Genomic DNA, 10,000 nt, shown 5'->3' on the forward strand with positions numbered 1-10,000 from the left:
GGAAAGGGAGGGAAGGAGGGAAAGAGGGAAGAGGGAAAGAGGGAAAAAAGGAGGGAGGGAAGGAGGGAGGAAGTGAGGGAAGGATGAAGGGAAATGGTGGGAGGCGGCGCGGGGAGGGAAGAGAGAAAAGAGAACGAAAGATGGAGGGAGGAAAGGAAGAAGGTAGGCAAGGAGAAGGAGGTGAGAGAAGGAGGGAAGGAGGGAAGGAAAGGAGGGAAGAAAGACGGAAGTAGAAGGGAGGAGTGAGGGAAAGGAAGAGTAAGAGGCAGAACTGGAGGAAAGAGAAGACTTGAGGGCTAAGGGAGGGAAGGAGGGAGGAAAGGAGAGAAAGAAAGAGGAGGGAAGGGGAAGGGAAACCGTGGGAGATATAAGGGAGGCAGGAGGAAAGGGAGGGAGAGAGGGAAGAGGTTGGAATAGAGAGAAAGGGAGAGAGGGATGGATAGTACAACAAAGAAACAGAAATAGTGGATGAAATAAGGGAAAAAATATGACTAACGATCAGATATAAAAGAGAAAGAAGGAGAAGAGGAGGAAAAAAGGAGATAAAGTAGAAGAAATGGATATAATGGACGATAGGGTGAAGGGAAACAGATGAAAAAGTAAAAAGGTAAAAAAGAAAGAAAAGAAAAATACATAGCAAATGAACAGTAAAAGAAGTGGAACCAGAGGAGGAAAGAGAAGAAGAAGAAAAAAGAGAAAGAAAGAAAAGAAGAGGGAGAAAAAATAAAAAGCCGAAAGAAAACCGAAAGGGAGAGAGAAAAATAGAGAAGAAGAAAAATCATAAGAGAAAAAAAAAGAAATAAAAAAAGAGAGAGAAAGAAAAAGCCAAAAGGACATATGTCAACATTAATAAAAAAAAAAAAAAAACAAATTAAAGAACAAGAAAAAAACAAAAACAAACAACAACAACAACAACAACGAAATCACACACGCCCTGGAACACCCCAGCATTATTCCAAGCACCGCGGCTCGTCATCTTACTCGGAGAAATATTTAGATTTCATTACTCCAAAAAACATCCTGTTCTTGTTTACTCCGCTGATGAGGGAGAGACACTGATGTTCAGCGCCGAGGAGAAAATTGGCGGAAAATTAAATGTTTGCACAAGGGGGGGTGGGGTGTGGGGTGTGTGGGGGGTGGGGGGGGGTGTATGGGGGGGAGGGGGGATCGTGATTATTTCGGCGATGATGAAAATGTCGATCACCAGCGGTGGTGGTGGTGAGGGTGGGGGTGAGGGTGATGGTGAGGGTAGTGGTGAGGGTGGTGGTGATGAGGGTGGTGGTGGTGGTGGTGGTGAGGGAGGTGGTGATGAGGGTGATGGTGAGGGTGGTGGTGAGGGTAGTGGTGAGGGTGGTGGTGATGAGGGTGGTGGTGGTGGTGGTAGTGAGGGAGGTGGTGGTGAGGGTGGTGGTGAGGGTGATGGTGAGGGTAGTGGTGAGGGAGGTGGTGATGAGGGTGGTGGTGAGGGTGGTGGTGAGGGTGGTGGTGAGGGTGGTAGTGAGGATGGTGGTGATGAGGGTGGTGGTGAGGGTGATGGTGAGGATGGTGGTGATGAGGGTGATGGTGAGGGTGGTGGTGAGGGTGATGGTGAGGATGGTGGTGGTGGTGGTGAGGGTGGTGGTGATGAGGGTGATGGTGAGGGTGGTGGTGAGGATGGTGGTGGTGGTGGTGAGGATGGTGGTGATGAGGGTGATGGTGAGGGTGGTGGTGAGGGTGGTAGTGAGGATGGTGGTGATGAGGGTGATGGTGAGGGTGGTGGTGAGGGTGATGGTGAGGATGGTGGTGGTGGTGGTGAGGGTGGTGGTGATGAGGGTGATGGTGAGGGTGGTGGTGAGGATGGTGGTGGTGGTGGTGAGGATGGTGGTGATGAGGGTGATGGTGAGGGTGGTGGTGAGGGTGATGGTGAGGGTGGTGGTGAGGGTGATGGTGAGGGTGGTGGTGAGGGTGATGGTGAGGATGGTGGTGATGAGGGTGATGATGAGGGTGGTGGTGAGGGTGGTGGTGAGGGTGGTGGTGAGGGTGATGGTGAGGGTGGTGGTGAGGGTGATGGTGAGGATGGTGGTGGTGGTGGTGAGGGTGGTGGTGATGAGGGTGATGGTGAGGGTGGTGGTGAGGGTGGTGGTGAGGGTGGTGGTGAGGGTGGTAGTGAGGATGGTGGTGATGAGGGTGGTGGTGAGGGTGGTGGTGAGGGTGGTGGTGAGGGTGATGGTGAGGGTGGTGGTGAGGGTGATGGTGAGGATGGTGGTGGTGGTGGTGAGGGTGATGGTGAGGGTGGTGGTGAGGGTGGTGGTGAGGGTGGTGGTGAGGGTGGTGGTGAGGGTGATGGTGGTGGTGGTGGTGAGGGAGGTGGTGATGAGGGTGATGGTGGTGGTGGTGGTGAGGGAGGTGGTGATGAGGGTGATGGTGGGGATGGTGGTGAAGATGGTGATGAGGATGAGGCTGATGAGGGTGGTGGTGATGGTGATGGTGGTGGTGGTGGTGAGGGTGGTGGTGAAGAGGGTGATGAGGGTAGTAATGATGGTGATTGTGGTGATCATGAGAGTGAAAGTTATAATGATGATGGCGGTGATGGTGATTACGTCATGGCGGTTATGGTGATGGAAGTAATTATGGATTGGTGTTGATGAGGGTGATGACAATGGGATGGTGATGACGACTGAAGGATGGTAATGCTAACGGGATGTTAATGATGAATCTGTGATGTTGATGATGAACCGTGAATGAGAAGAAATGATTATGGAACGCTGTTGATGATGATGATGTTGGTGATGATGATGGTGATGAAGATGGTAATGGTGATGATAGTGATGATGGTGACGGTATTGGAGATGGTGATGATGATGGTGATGATGACGATGATGGTGATGATGATGATGACAATGAATATAATTACAAAGTTGTGATGACAACAGTGACGCTAATGATCTTGTGACAATGATAATGATAATAGACATAACTGACAACTGATAATGATTATTCATTTTCCCGGCCCGTGTTTTTCTTTTTTCTTTTTTTTTTGTTTATTTTATTATTTCTTTCTCGGATGCTGTGGACACGAATAACGGCATTATCATTTTCGAAATAGGATCCTTGTGGGAGACTGTCCGGGATAGAAGTAATGCAGTTATTGTGTGTGTTATGAGAGGCAATGAGTGAGAGTAAATGAGAGAGCGAGAGAGGGAGAGAGGGAGAGGGAGAGAGAGGGAGAGGGAGAGACAGGGAGAGGGAGAGAGGGGGAGAGAGAGACAGAGAGAGAGAGAGAGAGAGAGAGAGAGAGAGAGAGAGAGAGAGAGAGAGAGAGAGAGAGAGAGAGAGAGAGAGAGAGAGAGAGAGAGAGAGGAGAGAGAGAGAGAGAGAGAGAGAGAGAAGAGAGTGTGAGTGAGAGAGAGAAAGAGAGAGAGAGGGAGAGAGAGGGAGAGGGTGAAAGAGGGAGAAAGAGGGAACGAGGGAGAGAGAGAGAGGGAGAGGGAGAGGGAGAGGGAGAGAGAGCGAGAGAGAAAGGAGAATAAATCAGGAAGGGAGAGTAAGGGACATAAGGGGAGGTAGGGAGGTAGAGAGGGAGGGAAGGATGGGAGGGAGGGAGGGAGGGAGGGAGGAGGTGGAGGGAGGGAGAAGGTGGGAGGGAGGGGGAGCGAGGAGGGAGGGAGGGAGGGAGGGAGGGGAGGGAGGGAGGGGAGTGAGAGAGAGAGAGAGAGGGTGGAGGGGGAGGAGGAGAGGGGGGGAGGAGGAGAGGGGGAGGAGAGGGAGAGGAGAGGGTGGGTAGAGGAGAGGGAGGAGGAGAGGAGGGAGAGGAAGAGAGAGAGAGAGGAGAGATAGAGAGGAGAGGGGAGGAGGAGAGAGAGGGAGAGAGAGAGGAGAGAGAGAGAGAGAGAGGAGAGAGAGGAGAGAAAGAGAGAAAGGAGAGAGAAAGAGACGGAAGAGAGAAAGAGAGAAAAGTGGAGAAAGGAGGAGCAAAAGAGAAAGAGAAAAGAGAGAGAGAGTGGGAGAGAGAGAAAGAGAGAGCGAAAGAGAAAGAGAAAGAGAGAGAGAAAGAGAGAGAGGCACAGAAATAGAATTTAGGAATCAAATAGTATTTGACATTAACGAAATCAATACTATAAAGAACCCAGATAAATCGAAAACCATCGGAGAAGAAAAGGGAAGATTTGCGTGCATTTGTCACTCGACATTTACGCCAGTTTAACATCAAGACAGTCTCCTCGGGGATTGAGAAGAGTTGGAGGGAGAGAGAAACTGAGAAACAGAGAAACAGAAAAGGGAGGCAAACAAATAGACAGACAGAGATAGATGGGTAGACAAATAGATATGCAATATATAGATATGCAATATATAGATAGATAGATAAATAGATAAAGTCAGATAGATCGAGATCGAGATCGAGAGAGAGAGAGAGATACAGAGAGAGAGAGAGGTACAGAAAGATTGAAAGAGGAAGAGGAAATAAAGAAAGAAAAAAAAGAAAGAGAAAGAGAAAGAGAAAACAGGGAGAAAGAGAAAGAGAAAGATAGAGAAAGAGAAGGAGAAAGATTTACACTCCCCACCACCTGCGCCCACTCTCTAGTTCTCTCTGTCCCTCTCCTCCTCCTCCTCCTCCTACACGTGAGCGAATCAAAGATAAAGTAAAGGTCAGAAATCTCAAGGAAACGAATAGGTCTTAAGAAAAGGCAAAGGAAGGCAAAGGAAGGCAAACGAAGGCAAAAAATCTAATCAAAGCAAAACACTTACACGAAGCGACGGACAATAAGAACAATTTTGTGATCCTTTTCAATCTCTTGTTTTGTATTTTCATCAGACGGATATTAACTGGTTTTCAGCCTTCTTTCTCTCTCTTTTTTCCTCTCTCTCTTTTTCTCTCCCTCTCTTTCGTCCTCTCTCTCTTTCTCTCCCCTCTCTCTCTTTCTCTCCCCTCTCTATCTTTCTCTCAACTCTCTATCTTTCTCTCAACTCTCTATCTTTCTCTCAACTCTCTATCTTTCTCTCAACTCTCTATCTTTCTCTCAACTCTCTATCTTTCTCTCAACTCTCTATCTTTCTCTCAACTCTCTATCTTTCTCTCAACTCTCTATCTTTCTCTCAACTCTCTATCTTTCTCTCAACTCTCTATCTTTCTCTCAACTCTCTATCTTTCTCTCAACTCTCTATCTTTCTCTCAACTCTCTATCTTTCTCTCAACTCTCTATCTTTCTCTCAACTCTCTATCTTTCTCTCAACTCTCTATCTTCTGTCCTCCCTCCCTCCCTCTCGCCCCTCTCTCTTGCTCGTTCTATTTCTCTCCCTCTCCCTCTTCCTCTTCCTCTCCCTCTCCCTCTCCCTCTTTTCCACCTTCCCTATCTCCCTCAGCACACTTCACAATTAGCGAAAGGGAGATCTTACTGAAAGAGCAACGTGGAAAAACAAACAAATAAGCAAAGGGAGAAAAGGAAGAACCGAAAGAACGACAAATGAATACAACAAATGCATAAAAACAACAAAAATCAAACAAACAAAAATCAAAAACAACACAAACAACAACTAAAAACAACAACAAAACTCATCCCCCCTTGTAATCTGCTTGTGCAACCTTCCCCCATCCTGCAAATAGGCTTATGCTTGTTCTGTCAGAAGTAATTCAAACATTACCGCATTTACATCGCCATGATACTAACTCGATCATGGACCGGCCAGGAATTCCATTAACGGACGAGAATAAACAAAGAGAGATGCCATGGACGCCTTGAAAATACTGCAGTCTGTGTTCTGTGCTTTTCGTTTTTTGTATAAATGGTTATAGTTTGAGGGACATGGTTAACTTGGGGGGGGGGGGGGGGATTTTTATGTGTGTGTGATATGTTTGTGTGTGTGTATGTGTGTGTTTGCTGTATCTTTATGTGTATGTTTATTTTATATGATTGTCTATATATAGACTTTATATATTTATTTAATCATATGTATTTGTATATGGGGGCATGGGTATATATGTGTTTAGGGGTATGTGTTATGATTTATGTTTTTGCATTTATATGTAATATTGGAACATGTTTTGATATTGTGGTATTTATATATATCTATATTAGAGTATTGTAGTGATTGAAGTATATATTTGTTTGTAGAGAGTTATGTGGTTATATAGTATTGTGGGTGAAGTTGTGAGGCTTCGTGGTGTATTGTTGGAAGGTTAAAGGTTATGGGGGGTGTTTGGTGTTTTTGGGTTTGGGGTAACAATGGTGGTGGGGTAGGTGGGTGGTGGTGTTTTTTTAGGGTTGGGGGTTTCGTTAGGTGGGTTACACTACTCACTCTGGCTCTAACGTTGAGAGTTGTTGTGAGTGTGGGTGTGTGAGAGTCTGGGGGGGTGTGTGTGGGGTGGAGATGTCTGGAGAGTGGGTAAGTGTAGGAGTGTGGGACTGGATCGCTGTGAGTGGGATTGGTTAAGTGAGTGGGTCTGAGTAAGTGGGTGGGTGTGAGTGTGGGTCTGTGTACTGAGGGTGTGTGTAGTGGTAGCGTGTGTGGTGTCGGTGTGTGTGAGTGAGTGAGAGGGAGAGAGACAGCAGGGAGGTGAGACATGTGGGTGAGTGGGAAGAGTTTAAGTGGGGTAAGTGTATGGTGAAGTGACTATGAGAGTTCGTGTAATGTGGTGTTGGTGTTGTGTGGGGGGGGGGTTTATAGTATGTGTGTGTCTTGGTGAGTGTCAGATTGTGGCAGAGTGGTGTATGTGTGTGTGGTCAGTGTGTGTCTGTGGGGGTCTGTGTGGAGGGTAGGAGTGTAGTGTGTGGTATGTGTGTGTATGTGTGTGTATGGACGTGTATGGTGTGGTTTCGGAGGGAGTGACTGTTTGTGGAGTATGTGTGTGTGCTGTGTGGGTTGTGTGTGTGTATTTATGTGTGGTGTATGTATGTGTGTGTGTGTATTGTGTATGTGAGGTGTATGTGTGTGTATGTGTCGTGTGGTATTGTAGTGTGTAGTATGTGAGAGTATGTGTGTGGTGTGTGGTTGTGTGTGTGTATTTAGGGAGTATGTGTGTGTATGATGTGTGACGTATGTGTGTGTATTGTGTGTGTATGTGTGGTCTCGTGTTGTGTTGTGAGTTGGTATGTGTGTGTATGTGTGTGTATCTGGTGGGTGTATGTGTGTGATTGTAGTGAGTCTGTTGTGTGGTTGTGTCGAGTCTGTGTGGTGTCTGTGCTGTGTATGTGTGTGGTGTATGTGTGTATGAGTGTATGTTGGTGTGTATTTTTGGTAATGGTGTGTATGGATGTGTGTCTGGTATGTGTGTAATGTGTGTTGTGGTGAGTATGTGTGTGTATGTACGTGTAAGGTGGTGAGTATGGTGTGGTAATGTGTGTGTAATTTGTGTGTGTCTGTGTCTGTGTTGTGTGAGTAAGTGAGTGTATGTGTGTGTGTGTAGTGTCGTGTATGTGTGAGTGTGAGTGTATGATGAGTGTGGTGAGTGTTATGAGTGTGTTGAGTGTTAGAGTGTGTGCTGTGTATGAGTGTGTGTCGTGGGTGTAGGTGTGTGTCTGTGTGTGTATGTGTGTGGTGTGTGTGTGTGTGGTGTGTTGTATGTGTGTGTGTATGTGTGTTAGTGTATGTGGAGTAGACGACTGTGTGTGTATGTGTGTTAGTATTCGTGTATTTAGTTGTTGGTCTGCTCTGAGTGTGGGTGTATGTTGTGTGACTCAGTGTGTGTCACATGTTGTGTGTATATGTGGGTATGTCGTGTGTGATGTGGGGTAATAATTGGTGGGGGGTGGTATGGTGTGTGTCTGAGTGTGTATCTGTGTGTGTGTCTGTGTGTGTATATATCGTGTGGTGTATATATGTGTGTGGTATGATGTGTGACTCTCTGTGTGTGTGTCTCTAAGGAGTGTCTTGAGTGAACTCACTGTGTGAGGAGTGTGTGTGTGATAGTGTGTGTGGTGTGTGAGTGGGTTGTGTCTCATATAAGTGTGAGTGGTTTGTGGGCTCATCTATCTGTTTGTGTTTGGTGAGTGGTACTGGTGTGTGTATGGGTGAGTGTTGTGTGTGTCTGTGTTAGAAAGTGTCGCGTGTAAGTGGTTTATGTGAGTGTGGAAGGAGAGAGTTCAGGAGAGTGTCAGTTTGAGTGTGTCTGGTGTAGAGAATTACGTTGTGTGTGTATGTGTGAGGTCGAATGTGTTTATGTGATGTGTGAGTATGTTAGTGGTGAGTACTGAGTGTTCGTGTGGGTGTGAGTGGGAGTGGTGTGTGGGTGTGTGTGTGCGATAGGTGAGTGAGGTTGGGTAGATGTTCGTGTGTGGGAGAGTGTGTCTCAGGTGTCGAGTATATGTGTGGTGTAAGTGTGGTGTTGTATGTGAGTGTGTGTGTTGTGATTGTTGTGTCTATGAGAGTTGTCTGTGATTGTCAGAAGTGAGTGTTGGTTGTGTGAGGTGTGTGTGTGTGATGTGAGTGTTCTCGCTGTGTGTTAATGTGTTTGTGTCTGTACTGTATTGTGTGTCTGTGTGTGTCCGAGTGAGTTCGATTGTGTGTGTGTTTGGACCTCAGATATTTTACATATCTTATACTTAACATTATATATATATAATATATTATATATATATTTATATTAAATATATTACACATATATATACATACCATTACATACATTATATAATATTATATATATATATAATATACATATATATACATACATACATAATATATATACATACATACATACATATATATATTTACATATATATACATACATACATACATATTATACATACATACATACATATATATACATTATTAATACATACATACTAATATATATACATAATACATACATATATATATATACATATTATATATACTACATATATATATACATATATATACATAATAATATATATATATAATATATCATCTTATTATACATATATATACATACATACATATATATATATATATATATATATATATATACATATATATACATACATACATATATATATATATATATATATATATATATACATATATATACATACATACATATATATATATATATATATATATATATATACATATATATACATACATACATATATATATATATATATATATATATATATATATATATATATATACATATATATACATACATACATACATATATATATATATATATATGTATATATATATATATATATGTATGTATGTACATATATGTATATATATGTATGTATGTACATATATGTATATATATGTATGTATGTACATATATGTATATATATGTATGTATGTATGTATATATATATGTATATATATAAATATATATATATATATATATACATATATATACATACATACATATATACATATATATATATATATATATATATATATATATATATATATAAACATACATACATACATATATATACATACAGTATATATATATATATATATATATATATATATATATATATATATATATATATATATATATATATATATATGTGTGTGTGTGTGTGTGTGTGTGTGTGTGTGTGTGTGTGTGTGTGTGTGTGTGTGTGTGTGTGTGTGTGTGTGTGTGTGTATGTATATTTTTTATATACAAGACTGGAAGCAAAAACGCAAGACAGATGGAATAGATTGGGAGAGCCTATGTCCTGCAGTGGATTGACTCAGGCTGCTGCTGATGATGGTGATATGTGTATATATATGTATACATATATATACACATATACATATGTATAAATATGTATATATATGTATAAATATGTATATACACACATATACATATGTATAAATATGTATATATATGTATAAATATGTATACACACACACACACACACACACACACACACACACACACACACACACACACACACACACACACACACACATATATATATATATATATATATATATATATATATATATATATATATGGGTATATATACGAATATATAAAGTGTATGGGCGTACGATATTAAAGAGAATTAGTAGATACAAACTCTCGGAACAGTACGAGTTAGGAATATAATTCTTTTTTTTTTTA

The 10,000-nt window shown here is 42.4% G+C and overlaps 1 protein-coding gene across 2 annotated transcripts in view; it reads right to left on the reverse strand.

The window, feature by feature from the left end:
* LOC125028334 (tyrosine-protein kinase Dnt-like) overlaps positions 1-10,000 on the reverse strand; it is a 176,046-nt gene that overhangs the window by 61,345 nt on the left and 104,701 nt on the right. The gene's annotated exons all lie outside the window — the stretch shown is intronic.

This window comes from Penaeus chinensis, chromosome 8 (assembly GCF_019202785.1).
Source record: "Penaeus chinensis breed Huanghai No. 1 chromosome 8, ASM1920278v2, whole genome shotgun sequence".
Classification (NCBI taxonomy): Eukaryota; Metazoa; Arthropoda; class Malacostraca; order Decapoda; family Penaeidae; genus Penaeus; species Penaeus chinensis.